The 17,547-nt window shown below is 36.1% G+C and overlaps 1 long non-coding RNA gene across 4 annotated transcripts in view; it reads left to right on the top strand.

Annotated features, from left to right (window-relative positions):
- The first annotated feature begins 3,733 nt into the window (after window positions 1–3,733).
- Window positions 3,734–17,547, top strand: part of LOC140611941 (uncharacterized) — a 52,874-nt gene continuing 39,060 nt past the window's right edge. For all 4 annotated transcript variants that reach the window (XR_012013250.1, XR_012013253.1, XR_012013252.1 and 1 more), the window contains exons 1-2: window positions 3,734–3,861; window positions 6,289–6,383. This is a non-coding gene — a long non-coding RNA (uncharacterized lncRNA). The remainder of the gene's footprint in view (window positions 3,862–6,288; window positions 6,384–17,547) is intronic.

Raw genomic sequence — 17,547 nt, forward strand, 5'->3', positions numbered from 1 at the left:
ACTTTCTGTCTTAGAAGCTCATTAATTATTGACTCAATTTTTCTAGTAGCTGTGGCCCTGTTCAAATTGTCCATTCCTCTTTGAGTGGATTGTATCTTTCATGAAATTGGTTCACTTTGTGTCAGTTTCCAACTTTAGGGTCATAGTGTTTTTCATAATATTTCTTTATTACACTTCTAATGTCTATGGGATAAGTAGTAGTGGGTCCTCTTTCATTTTTGCTATGAGTAATTTGTCTCCTCTTTCTTTCTTGGCTAGATGCTCATTTTATCTTCTGGCTTTTTTTTTTTTTTTTTCTTTTTAAGCCCAGTTATATTTTTTTCTCCATTTTTTTGAGAGAAAGGAATGAAAATACATGTTATGGAAAATTATTGATTTTGCCTTGATTAGTGAATAAATGTGAACAATAAATGTGCTAACTATTGTTACCAAACCCAGGTGTGCACTGTATAGAAATGAGGAGAATCATATTAGCTACCAGGCTTTTGATGGCCTCTACTCCATATCCAAAACGATGTCTTATTATGTCCCTTCTTATAAATTCCAACAACTACCCAATATTGAGATTAAGCTTATTTTACAAACAAAACTCATAGTGCAATAAATTAAATAACATTTCCTAAATTACAAAAAAAAAAAAAAAGTAGTGAGGGAAGATATCTTTCAGAGTCCAATGCCTATCCTCTTTCAATCCTTCTTTGATTCTTTTTTATCTTCTTTCAAAGATTGTATTTATTTATTTACTTATTTATTTATTTATTTACTTACTTACTTACTTACTTATGAGAGAGAGAAGGCATACAAACGGGGGAAGGGGGCAGGAGGGAGGGGCCGAGAGAGGGAGAAGCAGACTCCCTGCTAAACAGAGAGCCTGATATGGGGCTTTATCCCAGGACCTTGGGATCATGACCAAACCAAAGGCAAATGCTTAACCAACTGAGCTACCCAGGCACCCCTACTCTTCTTTGCTTAAGATGATTCAACCTCTATTGTCCTGAGCTCTGAATCCTAAGGGAAAAAACAAGAGATAAAATGATCCTTGTGTTTTAGGATAATATAAAACAAATGAAATTTTATATTATGGAAAATATTATTTTTTATTTTTTTTTATGGAAAATATTATTACTTATCTACCTATTAAGTTATTTTAATACTTGTGACTACCCCTACAGCAAAAGTTTTGGTGAAGACAAAATTGGTAAATTGTGAATACATTGAAAAGCTTATTTGAAAGTATAAATCATTATTACCAAAATTGGTATATGTCATTAAAAAATCAATAAACAAATATTTTTGATATATTTGATAAAATGTTGGATAAAATATATTATTCATATATCTAGAATTCTTTCTAAATAAGTGCTATTTCATGTTATTAGTAAAACTTGTGGTTATAAATTAGTCACAAAGAGGAGGACCAGGTATCTTAAGATCATTCTTTTTACTGATGCATTTATTATTATTATTGTTATTATTATTATTATTAATTATTATTTTGGTTTATGACAACTACAATATTAGTGATTACTTGATGCATCCTTTTACTTTATTTTTTAAAGATTAAAAAAATTTATTTATTTGAGAAAGAGACAGAACACCACAAGCAGGGGGAGTAGGATGAGAAGGGGCAGAGGGAAAGGGAGAAGCAGAAACCCCACTAAGTGGGGAGGCCATATGGGGGCCCAGGTGGGGGTTCATGGGGGACTCAATCCCACAATCCTGAGATCATGACCCAAGCCAAAGCCAGACACTTAACTGACTGAGCCACCCAGTTGCCTGCTGTCCTTCTAAATGACTCCTTCTTTCAGTAGATATGGGTTAGCTGACTTTTTAGCAAAACCTCTTAGATAAATTTCAAAGAGAGACAGATTAAAGGCCACAGAATACATGTTTAGCACAAAAAGTATGGGTTCAAGAAAGAATTCTAATAATAATAAATAATTATGATTAATTTTCATATGTGTAAATCTTTGCATAAATTAGTAGTGGCTTACCTAAGTTCTTTATTTTCAGTTGTATTAATTTCCTTCTTATAAATATGTGAGAAAGAGGGGACTTGAAGGCTGTAGGCCCATAGTCTAAGACAATATCAGACACAGAATAAATATTTCATTCAAAGCCATTCTCCAACACCATGCTTGTCAAAAGAGCTCCCAAGAGAAGGTTAATAAAAATTGGCAATATATGTCAGGAGGAAGGTGGAGAGAATCGTAAGGAAGAGAGCAGGAAGAAATGGGAATTGAAAATGAACAAACAGAACAGCCTCGGAAGCTGTGCCTCCTTCCTCATGGAGTCAAATCTCCCATCTGATTCTTGTTAGATTTTCTTTGTATGAAATATGAGCCAGGTGGTAGGAGGGATGCCTAAGGGAGCACGAGTAAACTGTGACTAAAAGTTTTTTTTTGGGGGGGTGGGGAACAGATTCCTGAGTGAGGTATTGTAAATCTCTACACCATTTACCACTTCAAGTTTTTCTTTATTTGAATTTTCAGCCCTGATAAAAGTTTGTAATTTCTACACTGTCACAGAAAAATTCCCCATGGCATTTTGTAACGCCCAATTTCCATAGCTGATTTCATGTTTTCAACAGTCTGTCAAACTTCTGACAGCTGTAACTTTGCTTCTCTGGAACACCGGAAAGGCACCGTGTTAGAATATTATTTTGATAAATTAGTGGGCCATATAAGAATTCTGAGAGGCATGAGAGCAAATTTCTCGGCAGCTACATGTATGGGGCTGATGATTAAGGTTTAGGATCCCAGGTTTAGGATCTCTGAAAACAAATGCTTCTCAGTGTCAGACTGTTCTAACCATTCTTAAATGGAAAGAGTTTAAAAATTCCTGTACTTGAGGGTCCACCCTAGAATAGTAAAATAAGAATTTCTGTGATGAGACCTAAGCACACACGCATATGCATGTGCACACACACAGAGATGTATTTAAAGGATATTTGATCTTAATATATAAAATCATATTTGGTTTTAATATGTAAGATTTAGAATGATTTCTCCAAGACATTAACAAGGAAAGGATATCAGTTTGATGTGAGTTGAAGAAGACTGGGAGCTGAGCCCAAGATTTATTAACCCACAATTGAGTTCTGTCTATTAGGGACTATCAGGATTCTTAACATGCTCCATATATTGTTGCTTGGGATGATCCATTGAGAAACTAGGTTTGGATTCAAGGCATCTCCAAAGAGAAAAAAGATCAGACATTGAAACCAGACTCTACAGTGAGTGTAATCTGCATTCCCAATGCTGCCCCACCTACACCGTCATTGTGCTACTGCCCTCCAGAACAGGAGTTCGCAAACTACTGCCTGTTGGCCTCATATGGCCCACTGCCTCTTTTTCCATGGCCCATAGGCCAAGAACAGTCTTTACATTTTCAGTATTTAAGGAAAGCTCAAAAAGAATATTTCTGTGACACAGGAAAATGAAATTTCCATAGATAACATTTTATTAGATCACAGCCATGCTCATTTGTCTCCATACTGTCTATGACTATTTTCACACTAAGAGACAAAGTTGAATAGTTGCTACAGAGACTGTAAGGCTCATAAAACCTAAAATATGTACAATTTAAGCCTTCACTTAGGTTCCCAGCACTGCTGTAACAAATTATCACAAACTTGGTGGCATGAAACAACAGAAATCTATTCTCTCCCTGTTCTAGAGTCTGCAAGTCCAAAATCAAGCTTTTGTCAGAACTATGGAACTTCTAGAGACTCCAAGATTCCATCCTCTGCCTTTTTCAGCTTCTGGTGGTTCCAGGTATTCTATGGTTTGTGAATGCATCACTCCAGCCTCTGCCTTGTTTTCACATGGCTTATCCTCTGGGTATTCACCTCTAAAACAGGTACTTGCCATTGGACTTGGGAGATAATCCAGGAAGACCTCATTTTAAGACTCTGACCTTAATTGCAAAGACCTCCCCGCCCCAATAAAGTCATTTTTAGTTTTCAGTCAGACATAGCCATTAGGGGACACTCTCTCTCCTACCAGACCCCCTCATAGAAGAAGTTTGTCTTGGTGTAGAATTTTAACTCAACTGTGGGAAAATGAGACTCTAGGAAAAAGGGATAGTAGATTGTGAAAACTGTGACATTTTGCTAGTATGGGCTTCTGTTTTATTCAAAAGAAACAGGAAAGCTTGCTGGTTAATGGATAATCTTTGCAGACAGTGAAGAGGATGCTATTGGTAAAATAGGGATTAATTCCACCCACACATAATTCCTTATTTTCCAACAACTATTTCTTAAAATGTGCCATATGTCAGTGAATTGTTAACTAGCCTAGAGATTTGCCTACAAAAGAAATGACAGGTTTCAAACACACCAGTACCTGCAAACGGTCACTACCATGTTAAGCAGAAGCTGTTATAAGTACCTGACCTGGCTCAATTAAGATAACCCACTCACAGCCATATTCTCTTTTTATTGCTCTTTATATGACTTCATAAAATTGAATCCTTGCCAAAATTAGAAAAAGTCAAGGGAAATATGATTGGGTTTCTTGGAACACTCAGAGTGTCCTGTTTGGCTCTCTAGGAACATGATGGTTAAAATAGATCAGAATCTGGTGGCATGCCTTCTTCTTGTATCCTGAGCCATGGCTCCTTCTTTAAAGGGAAGAAACACACTGAGCACTCAATTATAATTACAGCATTTCAAAGATAGTAAGAGCTCAGCCTGGATTTGTAGTGCCACTGCGGGCATCTGCATAGCCATAAGCCAGGAATCCTGCAGATGGAGAAAAACAAAAGATAGCCTTGGGCCAGAGGGAAGGATTGGACCAGCACCCAGAATTTTAGACAAAGGAATCAGGCCGTCTGGATGTCTGCCTCCTCCATGGGTCTACGATTAAGAGGGTGGAAAGACATTTGGCTTTCTGGCTGATTGCTGGGTGAGGAGAATAGGAGGCAGAAATGCCATCTTGTCATGATGTCACTGCAGATGCCAAAGAAGAGTCCACCTTAGAATCTGGAGGCAGCATTAGGGAGTACCCACCGTAATGGAAACTATTAATAGTGTACATAAGACTGATCTAATTTACTTCTGTAGAAATCATTTTAATAAAAAAGGAACTTCAACCTAAAAGATATTTCTTTATTAGTGATAAGATGTAAGAGATAATTGAAGCATAACTAAGGAGTTTATAATATCTTAAAAAAGTCCTAAAAAAGATGAGATTTGGGGCACCTGGCTCAGTTGGTTAAATGTCTGCCTTTGGCTCAGGTCATGATCCCAGAGTCCTGGGACTGAATCCTGCATCAGGCTCCATGCTCAGCAGGAAGTTTGTTTCTCCCTCAACCCCTCCCCATCCTCACTCGCTCTCTCTTTCTCCCTCTCAAATATATAAATAAAATCCTAAAAAAAAGATAGTTTAATGTAACTATGCAATCGTAAATATACAAATATGCATATTATATATGTATGTATGTACATAAATGTATGTATACATATAAACATGTATACATACACACCTAGTACCTATTTATATGTGTGTATACATGTACACATACTCATAATAATAATATAACTGTTTAAATGTATAAGTATATATAATGGAACTACATATATAAATATATAAATAACATATGATTAATGCTTATAACTATAAAACCAACTAGATAGAAGGGGTACCTGGGTGGCAGAGTCAGATTAAACACCCAACTCTTGGCTTCAGCTCAGGTTGCAACCTCAGGGTCGTGAAATCCAGCCCCACGTTGGGCTCTGTGTGGAGCACAGAGCCTGCTTGGGATTCTCTCTTCATCTTCCTCTGCCCCTACTCTGTCTCTTTCTCTCTCTAAATAAATAAATTAATTAATTAAAACAAAAAGGAAATCATAACTTGACTGTCATGAGATTGTTTGGATAAGGGGGTCAATAAAAAGCACTGATGTCTAATGAAATTCACAGCGTCATCTGAACATTCAAGGCACAGGGAATTCTGACCAATTAGAAATCTTGACAGTTTTGCTGTTGTTTTGGGTTATCACTTTAACAGGACCTGTAGATGTGAAAATGAAGGCAAGTATTTACTGCTTTGTTTGTTTGCTTGTTTTTTTGTTTGTTTGTTTTTTTGTTTTTTTTGTTTTTTTGCCTAAGTGCCATGAAGAAATCTAAAATAAGTTGTTTTCTGATATGGTATTCTACACAGAAATATAAAGTGGATTAATCTTGCTCATGTAAGTTAAATAATTTTTTTCTAGATCCAAATTTATTCTTTTTTCTACCCAAACGTTATTTTTTCACAAGACAAATATCTTTATTTTCTTATGCAGGCATTTGTTGCAAGACATTCCGGATGTGTAGTGATAGTTTTAGAAAAATGCCAGCCTGGTCTTTCTGTTTCCTGCTAAAGAAAAATATGTAAAATGTAAGTAAAATCTCTGGCTTCTGTTGCTACGTAGGCTATAGGACAAGTATCTCTGCCCCAGTGCCGTTTAAAATAAATAACCTAGATGTCCTAAAGGCACACTTGTCCCCATCACGGGGGCCATGACACACTCTTGTGGTGATGATGAGATTTCATTTGGAAAGAGTATTCTTTCTGTCGTTCACAAGCAGGAAGTTAGGTAGCATTCAGTCTGGGATAGGAAAAGATTTTGTTCTATTTAACATATGGGAAAAGCTGAGCCTTCTTCTTAGGCATATAGATTCTGGGAGAATTTGCTGTGATTGGAGTGAGCTGGCTCTGCCACACGAGACATCCTCAGAAGGTGAGGATAAGTGTAGAGAACAAAATCAGAGAGGGAAGACTTTTACTGATTCTGTCATCAGAAAAAATTAAGGGAAGCAAAAGAACAATCCAATCTGGGTGTTTGTATAGAATGCCTGGTGAACAGGTGGAGTGAAGTAAGGAAAGAAGTTACCTGAAACTGTGGAATGTGAGAGTTAGTGATACAGGACAGGTGGTAGAGAAGGACTGTCTGGGCTTATGTTGGATCTCTGTGACATTCTTTAAGAAATGCCTGTGATAATATGAATGATGAATAAGTTGCAGTTGCTGGTTGTGCTTTTGCGAATGTGTAATTATAGAGGGACACGGGTCTGTGCTCAAATTCAAATAACATAAGACCAATACTCATGTGAATATATGTGCAACTCAAGGTTTGTGGGTTACGTTGCTTGCTGGTTAATTCCAGCTTTAACTGGGGAGGGTACAACCCTCTCTCTCTGTGTCTGGGAAGAGGATTATTTGACCTTCCTAGATTATAGTAGAGCAGATTGAGGAATGGAATAGGATTTATTAGACTTTTGAGGAGACTGCGTATCATTGATGAGATTCATTTGGGGAATGATGGCTTTTGGCAAGTGGGACAAAGAGTGGTTTGGAGCACTAACAGGAAGTGAGGGTATGTGAGATGGCTGAGAGACACATGCATTGCATATGATGCCTCAATTCATGTCATATTTTTAGTAAACCATGGTAAAGCTGCATTGGATTCTTTTGGAAGCAAAAAAGAGCAGAGCTCAGTTTCAGGTCGGCATCATCAGGGTGGTAGGGTGGGTCTGGGATGAACTGAGGTTTAGGAACCAAAAAAGAGGGGCTAATAGGAAATGAAGCTCAAGAATTTGAAATAATATCGTGGACATAAGATTTGCTTGATGCAATCAAGGAATCAAAGCAAGGTTATCTACACCATGAAAGGGTTAAAACAGCCCCATTACAACAATGAGAAAAGGTCAATAAAAACCAACAACAAAAGGAAAACAAAACAACAACAAAAACTTAGAGTGCAAAAACCTCAGAGAATAGAGGCACATAGAGAGCAAATTACCTCCCATGGGAGGAACTAAGTGTAGGGCACAGTTAGTTCAAGGACGATTAAAGCATAGACTTCTTCTTGTACATAAAATGAAGAAAGAAAAATAAAACAGCAGAGCCCCTCGGTGTAATGGGGAGTAAATCAGTATCCTGTCACTGACTACATATGTGAGTGGTGAGTAATTATTGTCTAAGAAAGAAAGAAATTGAAAACTCCAAAGTAAATAGATGAGAAGGTACGTGGTGCAAAGTAATTTTGTTTTAAAAACAATAAACTGACGTACCAAGATCTAGACACTTTTTTTGGTCTTTGCAAATATCAGAAGGAGGCTTCTGAATCGATAACAATGTTTGTTTATCTTGAACATGAGCCAAACAGTAGCAACAGTTGGGAGAGAATTGTGCATGAAAAAGAAGACTGGGGAATCGGGGACATACGCTCTTTGTGAGAAAATGCTATTGCCCATGCACAGGGCTTTCCCCGAGAGATCTGGAGAGCCGGACAAATCAATCACACAGTGGATTCCCTCCCCCATCATTTTTGTACAGCTGAACTTGGATTGAATAGACTAACTCTTCTCTCAAAGGAAAACACACACACACACACACACACACACACACATATGCACAAACAGAGCCTTAAACAACAGTTCACAACTTGAGGAGGGACGGCAATATGGTAGAGAAGAATTTGTGGACTGATGGTCATAGCAGTAAAGCTAATATTTATTGATTATGTCTGTCAGGCAATGTGTTCAACACTCCATATGCATTGTTTTGCTTAATGCTCATAATAAAACTGTAAATAAGTAATGCAATATCTCTATTTTACAGAAAAAAACGAGTACACAGAACTAAAAGTACTTTGTGTAAGACAAAATAACCATTACTAGTAGTACTAATATTATCAGTTATCACTTATTGTATATATCAATAACCAATCTAAAAATTCTTCATACATTAACTCATCTAATTCTATCTGTCAGCACCGTCAGTAGTAATATTATTCTCATTTTATAGATAATAGTGCAAAAAAATCAGAGTTGGTTTCTAAAACCAATAAGCAGATTCTCCAGCCATATATTTAACTCTTGGACAAGGCTACTCATGTATTATTTACCCATGAACCTTTCAGAGAAAGACGCCCTCAAAACTCTATGTGCCATACAATTTACCTGATCATGAATTTAAGGCTGTTTCCATGGCAGTGCCAATTAAAGAGGTTTTGATAGATAAAGAATAATTGTACCAAACCTCACAGTTAATTACTATTCTTAATGTATTATTAACTTTTACAGATTTTGTGAAAAGAATGATAGCTAAAGAAAGGGATAATTTACGTGAAATTGATTTCTATCTTGAAAGATACAGAGTTACAAAAAGAAAAGAAAAAGAAAGATACACAGTTTGACACCAATTTGGACCAATAATTTTTTTCAAGACTGTTATGCACAATATAATTTTTTAAATACAGTTTTAAAATATATAGAAATCTTGGGGATCCCTGGGTGGCTTAGCGGTTTGGCGCCTGCCTTTGGCCCAGGGCGTGATCCTGGGGACCCGGGATTGAGTCCCACGTTGGGGTCCCTGCGTGGAGCCTGCTTCTCCCTCTGCCTGTGTCTCTATCTCTCTCTCCCTCTCTGTGTATCTCATGAATAAATAAATAAAATCTTTAAAAAATATAAAATAAAAAATAAAATATATGGAAATCTTAATAGGAGGCTAGAATTTGTACTTACATTTCAATTTGCATTTTTCTTGAAAATTTTCATCAATCCCAAAAAGCATAAGAAAAATAAGGAAAATGTGGTGAGATTTGCCTGAAGTTCAAAGTATCAAAATTAAAGCACTAAGATTTGCTAGATCCTTCCAAATTATTTTGTTAATCTTTTTCTTTAGTACGCATATAAATACAAATATAAATGTGTATAGACACGCAAACACAATCACACAACTTTGTTAGATTTGACTTCCCTAAAGTCTTTTTCAATTTACTTGATAAAAGCAAACTCCTGAATTCACTGATTAGTCTATCTCCCTATCTTTAAGTACAGTGATATAAATTTTCCACTGTATTTAAAAAACAGTGATGGGATCCCTGGGTGGCGCAGCGGTTTAGCGCCTGCCTTTGGCCCAGGGCGCGATCCTAGAGACCTGGGATCGAGTCCCACGTCAGGCTCCCGGTGCATGGAGCCTGCTTCTCCCTCTGCCTGTGTCTCTGCCTCTCTCTCTCACTGTGTGCCTATCATAAATAAATAAAATTTAAAAAGTTTTAAAAAACAGTGACAAATTCTACACAATGTTCTGGGAAAGAAAATACAACTATCAAAATGAATTTAAAATTTATTTTTTTGCTGGCTATACATTTTCTTATACAAAATGTTAAATTCAGTGGTTAGTCATACAACCAACTTGCATTCATTAGCCTTCATTGAGACCCCTACTATACTTTAGCTCTACAGCAGCAAGAACACATTTCCAGCCCAACCCCCAACAAGAATCATATTGAGCATCTCCTAAGTTCTAGACATCATGACAGGGAGCTTGAAAACAGAGTTTATGGCCACTTGGGGTTCCACTTCCCCTGGAGAGGCAAGACTTGATACAAATAAGTACAGAACAAGTCATGCTGAATGTATGAACAAAGGATTAAGGCTGACATAATTTACAATTATATAATTAAGCTGATGCGATTGAAAGTATCCTATTTGATAATAGAACCCATATGCTATGTCCAAAGAGGGGCACACGATAAAATCTGTAGGGCCATTAGAGTTTAGAGTAAGACGAGGAAAATTTTTTAAGCGCTGCATTTTGTGTTGCTGGTTCTAAGAAAAAAGAAGTGTTGTGAACCAAAAAAAGATTGTAAGAGATGAAGGCATGGATTTCTAGGCATTGACAGACATCAGAGTATTCTTAAGGTGTTTGCAGGGCAAACTTCAAAAGCAACTTCAAAAGTTAGGTAGTTTATTTTTTTATATTTGGTTTTATACATCTTTTTAAATCATTGATGACAATTACTCATCTCATGTTTTCACAGATTAATTTCAAGTATCTGACCTCTAACAGGCTCATTTCCTTTAAGGATTCCAGTCTTACAGAAAGAGCCAAATGTTGGTATAGATCCATCAAATCACTTATTATCATTCCAGGCATGGGGTCAGTGCTTGTAAAATTGTACCAGTAAGAAAAAGTTATCCTAGATCCTACCAAAATCCTGAAGATTTCTACAAAAGGTACTCCACAGGATTTTTTTTTCTTATTACATCAAAACCATAACTCTTCCAGACCACAGAGAAGGCATCTAGAGAAAATTTGGATACAAGATAAAAAGCATGCCTCAAAATCACTTATTTTTCCTGTCTGTACAACTGATCAATATGTTTATAGTCCCTGATAAAACCCTGCTCTTCCACTGTCTCCTCCCAGATATGAGTGAGTATTTATCAAATATCACTGGGTCAGATTTTCAATACACACACCAGTCCCTCTGCTTCATTGTTCATCTAAGAACAAGTTACTATGGGAACAGTGGTAGTTCTGTGAATAGCCCAGTAGAAATATTCCACTTCAACAGGGATTCCTAGCACTTCATTCCTGAGAAAAATTTGCTTAAAAACCTGACATTTTCAAATACCAAACATTTTAAAAGTCATTTAAAAGCCGTGCTTTTAAAAACATTTCTCAACACAAAAAAAGACACAGCTCTGATTAGGATGTCCACAAAATACTGATTGATAGGTAACACACTCACATAGATATTTTGGTCCAAGTTGAATTTGGCAGGAGTACAAAATGAATTTATCTATGGAGAATCTGCAAAAGACAGATGCAAATATAGTCAATAATAATCTTTCTATCAGAATTAACAACTAATTAATACACAAAAGAATAAGTAGTACAGCCAGTAGTTTTGTTTGCATGTGCTAGCAACTGGCTTGATCACAAGGCATACATACCTCAAATATTTGAGACCTTTATCTACATCGTGGACAAGTGTTATCTGGTGCCTCCCTGAAGAGAACATCTGCACCTAGAATAATTAATCTCATAATGACTATACAACTCACAATATATTGTTCCCAAACGGTCAGGAATAAAGTAAAAAGCTGAGTCAGGTAATTAAATATTTTATTTAAATGTCATCAAACCAATGGTTTTCATTAACGTAATCCCAACAATGATGTTGGTATTTTGTGTCAGCATTGATAAATATTACAATTACAAAAGAGTATTAGAGCCCATTAAGTTTTAACGTGTTGTGTTGCTTCTTTTCCCAATGTGGAAGTCAGTTTGGCTAGTAAATGCTATGAAAAATTCATTTCTGCTACCTTTTGAATCTCAAATACATAGCAGAGTACTTGACACAGGCAATATCAATAAATATTAGCTAAATGGGTAAATAAATGCATGTTCACATTAAGTAGAACAAATTGAAAAGAAATAAGTAGAAAAGTAATAATTTTTTAGTGCCCACTTACATGGTGCCAGGTATATGCTTTACATTGTATATCTCACCTATTCTCAGCAAGTGTTCAAGCATTAGGACTTTGGAAGTGTAAAATGAATTGCTTAATTAATTGTTAACAATCAGAATTCAACATTTCATTTTTAATAAAGCAACAATAGAGAAAATTCATTTTTATACCTAATTACTTCACCTTTAATTACTGCATTGAGAAAAGTCTCCTCACCCTGTATAAAATGATTTTCTTTCCATGACTATTAAAACCATTTTTGCTAATTTGTGTTGCATTTGAGTTCCAGAATTAATAGTAAATACTTTGTCAGGGAAAAAGGAAAATGCCTCATAGATTTCCAAAGGTTGTAATCTTTAAAGGTAAGGATACCCTAGAAGAAGGCATTTGAAGGGTTGATAGAAAATTGTAATTATAACTATTGATCATCTTATTCCGCTCTTCTCTCTAAGAATGAAAAGGAGGGGAATTGACCAAAGGTTATTTCTTGTGAGTAATCTCAAGGAAACATACATCTTCAAGTGTTGTTTTCCTAGAGTAATAGCAAAATGAACTAAGGTGTTTTGATTCTTGAGCCCAGAGGGCTCCATTCTGATGTAAATTGATCTCTATTGTTTCTCCTACTGAGAATATGTGTCTCCAGTGCAGTTACTCTTACATGATTTAATTAATGAGCATGAGTCAAATGTATTCAGAGTTTATCCAAGAATAGTGAATTCTAGCAACACTTTCAAGCTATTTGAAATCATTGTTTTACATTGCTGTTCTAAAATGTGAGACCTGCCACCTTGCTGGATACTTGAGGGGGGTGGGGAACAAAAACAAAAACAAGAAACTACATGCAAATGAGTTTTCCCAAATTTATGGGATAAGTGAGACCAAAGCGCTAGAGAAATCCATTTTTTAATGACCCACGATTGAACTGTGATTTTCTCTGCGCCCGTATCACAGAATATACTTGAATCTGGTTCAATATTTTTACCTCTGACTTTATAAAAATACTATTGGGTTCTAGGAAATCCCATGAAGGCTGACTCGTCAAATAAGTATAAATTTTCTTCTTTAAAAGTTCACATCTGTTATGACAAAAAACAAACAAAAAAAGCCCCACATTTGATCTATCTTTCATTATTATGGTTTCAGTGTACTTCAGTTCAGTAAACATCCTCTAAGTACTTCTGCTAGGAGGCAGGATTCAGAGACAAAGCCCAGTCCCATTTCTTTCTAGAGCTTATGTCAGCTGTAATGCCACTCATTTTGAGAGCCCCCCTTACATTTTACTCATCAGGGAAAGCCACTGATTGGTAGTTTGATGGATGGTTGTACTACACCATTTTTCATTGAGATCAACCGCATTGCTTTTCATTGTAGTTAAAGTGTAAGCTCCTTGAGGACTGCGTTTATTCACTGTTCTCGCCCTGGTGCCCAGTGAAAGCCTGACACCTCATCAAGTTTTAATGCTCAAGCATTGAACGGATAGATGTCTTTTGTGGAATGAAAGAAAATTCTTTCTCCAGGTGTTATCATTCCTGAGGAGGATGAAGTATTCAAAGAATTTAGAAGTTTGCCTTCTCTTTCAGAATTTTAATACATTCTTGGGCAACAATCAGAGCTGTTAAAAAAAAAATCTCATTTCTATGTGTTTGTGCAAGTTTCTTTATTCCATTGTTTAAGATATTTCATCTGGTTTCTTTCCTTCTCAAATTGTTTGATGTGAACTGATGTATATCAGTCATCCATCCTCAAGAGTTCTTCTCACTGCTTAAGCATGTCATAGATAGCAGAAGAAGAAACTCTATCATCATGTTGGAATAGCTTTAAAAATGTCAATGAAAAAAAAAATAAATAAAAAATAAAAAAATAAAAATGTCAATGAAAAGAGTTCAGAAACAGGAATACTCAATAAGTCCGCCTGGCCAGCGTGATAAGCTATGACTTTATACCCGCAAGCATGAATTAAAACGTTCATCCCAACAGCTTTGTTGTAACTATGGTTTTATCACAAATCCTCAGTGTTTCATTTTTCATCATTTGCCAAATGTGCTGCCTATACACATGGTAATGATTCACTTTGAATATTCAAATACTTGTGCTTTCTATTGCGCTTTATAATTAAAATAATAACAAAATGATTTTGGTATCTGTTGGCAGTTTCACTATCCCCATGATGTTTCTTAAGGGATCTTTATACTTCTGATGGGTAAGAGGGAGGGAATGGTCTTCTCTGTGAGTGTGTTATTACAGAGATACAAAACATGAAACAGCATGTTTTTGGCACCTATGAACTAAAAAAAAAAAAAAAATCTGAAAAAAAAATGTGTGTTGGATGGGTACATATTTTCTGTTATTTCATTCAGGAGAAAATATGGCTCTTTATATTGCTCAAGGTAGTCTTCATAGGGGTTGTATACCCTCCAGTTCAAATTTACCAACAGAAATAAATTTATTTAAAACAAAACAAAACAAAAACACTTAAAAATATTCAAATTATTTCAGTGGAAACTACTAATCTCAAGGGAAATAGACTTAAGCTACTTTTTCTAATGTTCTGAGTAGCTGCCTATCTTTGCAGGGCAATTTTCTTCAACTTTGTTATTTCTTATCATTATTAACTAACGGGATTTGGAATTCTAAGAAATGATGCTCAGTATATGAGCAGCAAATAGACAATCTACCAAAAAGCCCCTCTAAATCATAGCACTTGACTTATTAACAAGGCTGAGTTGATAACATATTTCAAATGTAAATTCAAAAACAATTTTGTTACTTCCTTTTTTTTAAGATTTTATTTTTTTTATTTTTTTATTTTTTAAGATTTTATTTATTTATTCCTGAGAGACAAACATAGAGAGAGAGAGAGAGAGAGAGAGAGAGAGAGGCAGAGACACAGGCAGAAGGAGAAACAGGTTCCATGCAGGGAGCCTGATGTGGGACTTGATCCCTGGTTTCCAGGATCATGCCCTGGGCCAAAGGCGGGCTCTAAACCACTGAGCCACCCAGGGATCCCCAATTTTGTTACTTCTAAGTATATATTATAATGAGAAAATGAAAAACATAAAGTCTCACCATAGTAAATAGATGGAATTTATTTGTGATTTAAAAAAAAAAAACATATTAAGCCACACTGTTTTATTAAACAATCTAAATATTATTTTTGCTTACATATTGCTATTCAGGTTATCAAATTACAAAATTCCTAACTTTCTGAAATTGTTTGTGTAATGGACTCCCAAGTGGTTCAGTTGGTTAAGTGTCCAACTCTTGATTTCAGCTCAGATCATGATCTCAGGATCCTAGGATCCAGTCCTGTGTCAGGCTCTAGGTTCAATGAGAATCTGCTTGAGGATTCTTTCTCTCCCTCTCTGCCTCTCCCTGTAAGTGTGCTCTCTCTCTCTCAAATAAATAAAAAAATATTTTTTTAAAAATAGAAATAGTTCGTATACCTCTGGAAAACAAAAACAAAAGAGAAACCTACTTTATGTCCTTCTCCCTAAAAACAGTTTACCATAAAAATAAAGAGATATCCTTTACTCTGTAAATAAATCCTTTTGTAGGTTTATTGGTGTGTGTGAATTTGGTTTAAGGTACCTTATTGTTTACATCAGCCATGCAGAGGGAGCCTCTCCCATCCCACACAGTACACATATACATTACAGCAAACACTATAGGAATTCATTTAAGAAAGAAACCAGGAGGGACGCCTGGGTGGCTCAGCAGTTGAGCATCTGCCTTTGGCTCAGGGAGTGATTCTGGAGTCCCAGGATTGAGTCCCGTATCAGGCTCCCTGCCTGGAGCCTGCTTCTTTCTCCCTCTGCTTATGTCTCTGCCTCTCTCTCTCTCTCTGTGTCTCTCATGAATAAATAAATAAAATCTTAAAAAAAAAAAAAAAAAAGAAAGAAACCAAGAGTCGGCCATGTTATTCATACTAGTGAAGTGCCTAGGAGAGTCATCAAAATGAAATGTAGATAGTCAGTGAGAGAATTAAAAAAAAAAAAAAATCCAGATTCTATGATTAAAGAATGAGTGAGCTAATGAAGCCAGAGAAATGAGTTTGGTACTGACTCAGACAGCAATGAGCTTTACTCTCTTTTAGAAAGAATCTCAGAGGATAGCTCAACTCAAGTCAATGCTTAAGGTAGCAAAGAGGAAAGAAAAACACAAAATATGTGCATCATTTTGAAATTATTTTCTATCATAAATGTAATCATCTCAAATAACTGTGCTGATTTGTTATGATCATCTTTATCTTTTATTGTCTCATGAAGAAGAGAATTTATGCAAGAAATTGTCTTAATCTTCTGCTTTGAAAAGAAATTGTGTTGGTAAAACAATTTACCAGAAATAAAGACAAAATGTACATTTTATTAATAAGTGAAAGACATTGGCTTTGGTACCTGGGATGGAAAAACTGACAAAGATCTCAAAGTCTCCATTTTTGCCAATGAAAGCATTGAATTAGGTGATCACACAGGTCTCCTGTAACTGTGAGATTCCATGAGTTATGTAAGTTATTAAAGAAGCATCATTATGTAGGTCACGGAAGTTACACAGATACCAATAACCTACAGCAGCATCTGACTTTTCTTCTACATTATATTATGGTATATAATGTAGATGATAGTAGATAAGAAGGTTTGTGGGGCAGGTGAAAGAATAACTATAAAGCTGTTAGGTCAAGGAGTTACGTGATTGAGAATGTATCAGTCGCTAAGGTCCCAGAGTTAATTAGACCCATGAATTTAAAAAAAAAAAAAAATCAATCATATAATTACAGGTTGCAATGAGAAATATTTGGCCCAAAAAGTAAAAAACAGCCAAAGCCACCTGCCCTCACCAACAAATTATATAATCAAGCAGAGGCATTGTTACTCTAATTTTTTCCATAGTAGCTTTGTGAACCTGGGTGCCATGAATGATCTCATATAATCTCATATTTGTGCTCATGCTAATTGGTGCTACTGCTCACAGGAGCACCTTCCCAAGGAAGGAAGAGGCCCATAGAATCCTTAGGAAAAAAATACAAATAGGTAGAAAGATTTGCTTTCAAAAATGTCCATTGCCGGCTCCCTCGCTCTCGCTCTCTGCCATAGTATTTAGTGAATGCCAACTACATGCCAGGATGTGAGCTCTTTGGATGACCTACTTAAAGTCGGCTTGCACTTCGTCAGTTCAAAATCAAAGCTTTGCGAGGCTGAACGAGGACTCTGGAGGTCGTTTATCTCAGACCCCTGCCTGGAGGAGTCACTGTTCTAACCCATCCTAGACGGAGGTTGGACGAGGAGTTGCTTCCAAAG

The sequence above is a fragment of the Canis lupus genome, chromosome 20 (assembly GCF_048164855.1).
Source record: "Canis lupus baileyi chromosome 20, mCanLup2.hap1, whole genome shotgun sequence".
Classification (NCBI taxonomy): domain Eukaryota; kingdom Metazoa; phylum Chordata; class Mammalia; order Carnivora; family Canidae; genus Canis; species Canis lupus.